This window comes from Vulpes vulpes, chromosome 9 (assembly GCF_048418805.1).
Source record: "Vulpes vulpes isolate BD-2025 chromosome 9, VulVul3, whole genome shotgun sequence".
Taxonomy (NCBI): domain Eukaryota; kingdom Metazoa; phylum Chordata; class Mammalia; order Carnivora; family Canidae; genus Vulpes; species Vulpes vulpes.
The window spans coordinates 14,858,802-14,860,594 of record NC_132788.1 but is presented as its reverse complement, the minus strand read 5'-3'; positions in this window follow the sequence as shown (position 1 = coordinate 14,860,594).

Here is a 1,793-nt window from a genome sequence, read left to right as displayed (position 1 = left end):
GGTGTTCAACCCCAACTTGGTAAAGGGGTTTGGAATAAAACTAGTAGGTAGCTGAATAAGGTAGCTTTTATAAATTTTTATTTTTAAAACCCATTTCTTTGTACTTAAGTTTTCCCCAAAAGATCATTTTCCCTCAAGAACTGCCTTGCCAAGTTTTTCTTGTAGTCTACAAATGGTACATTTTAGTATAGAAAACTATTTTCTGTTGTTTTTAATATTAGATTAAGCTAACCCAGAAATTTCCCTTACTTGTGTTAACAATCAGAAAATTTTAAAAGAAAAAAAAGAGAAAAATTTAAAAGCACACAATGTTTTGTTGACCTCAGACATCTGAGAATAAAACAGCTCAGTGAGGTGAGGTATTTATTACGTTAGTCTGAAAACATTTTTTCACTTACATGAAATCTCACAAACTGCAGTGACAGTCAACTGCAAGCAATAAAAGTTTAATGAGTCATCTAGTTAGCCTGACCTTTGAAGATAGTTTTTCTCTTCCCAGGTATTTTAAGCTGACTGAAATATTTCCTTTATTAAATGACATAATCACAGTGAGAATCCATGTTATAACCTCATTTTAACTGGTCCTTTCATTTGGTCTTATCACTGGTATAAAAAGGTACATCAAGAAAATGTTTCCACTTGGGATGCATGGGTGGCTCAGCGGTTAGGCGTCTGCCTTTGGCTCAGGTCGTGATCCTGGAGTCCCAGGATTGAGTCCCACATCAGACTCCCCACAGGGAGCCTGCTTCTCCCTCTGCCTGTCTCTCTCTCTCATTAATAAATAAATAAAATCTTAAAAAAGAAAAAAAAGAAAGAAAACGTTTCCACTAAAAAATAACTAACAAGAGCGCTACCAAGTCAACTATTCCTAAGTTATATTATGTAAGAATATTAAGTCAAATCTGCCTTAATAAAAGTTTGTTAATAAAAGTAGCCTACTATGAGTGCCAATTATGGTTCGAGCACTGTCTAGTCATTTATACACAGAATCTATGGTCCTTATAATAACCCTCAAAGAAACACAAGCAAACAGACTCAAATTTGTCAGAAGACTAAACAAGGTCCTACAGTTACTGGCAGAACCAGAATTAGAACACAGGTCTACCTAGTTCTTGCCTGACTGAGCCTCTTCCTCTGTTATCTCCTAATACTTGCCTTGAATTGAAGAGGGGAGAAAAATGGAAGGCCTCCATGATGCCACACCCTGGTCCTTAACCAGCATGTTTTCTTAATATTCTGGACGTCTATTTAAGATTTTATTTGAAGCAAGTTTTGGCTTGCTTTAATACGTATTTCATTTACTGTTTATATCATCCTCTATCATTTATTGCAGATAGATTTGAAACAAAGAATGCTATACAACACCTGCAGTAACTCTCAAACTTGGATCAAAATACACCACACTGGGGATCCCTGGGTGGCTCAGTGGTTTAGCGACTGCCTTTGGCCCAGGGTGCGATCCTGGAGTCCCGGGATCGAGTCCCACGTCAGGCTCCCGGCATGGAGCCTGCTTCTCCCTCCTCCTGTGTCTCTGCCTCTCTCTCTATGTCTATCATAAATAAATAAATCTTTTAAAAAAAAATACACCACGCTGGAAGATCTATTACTGTGGAAAGCGTGTGAAAGGGTAGAAAGGGATATAAAAATTGGGCCATGTCCCTATAACATAGGGGGCAGTTCACAACTCTGGTCATGATGTTCAAAACTGTAAATCAAAGAGGTACATTATTATATATTATATATCCATTTGTTGATACTGCTTTTCTGATTAGAAGATACAGAGTCACTTTAGG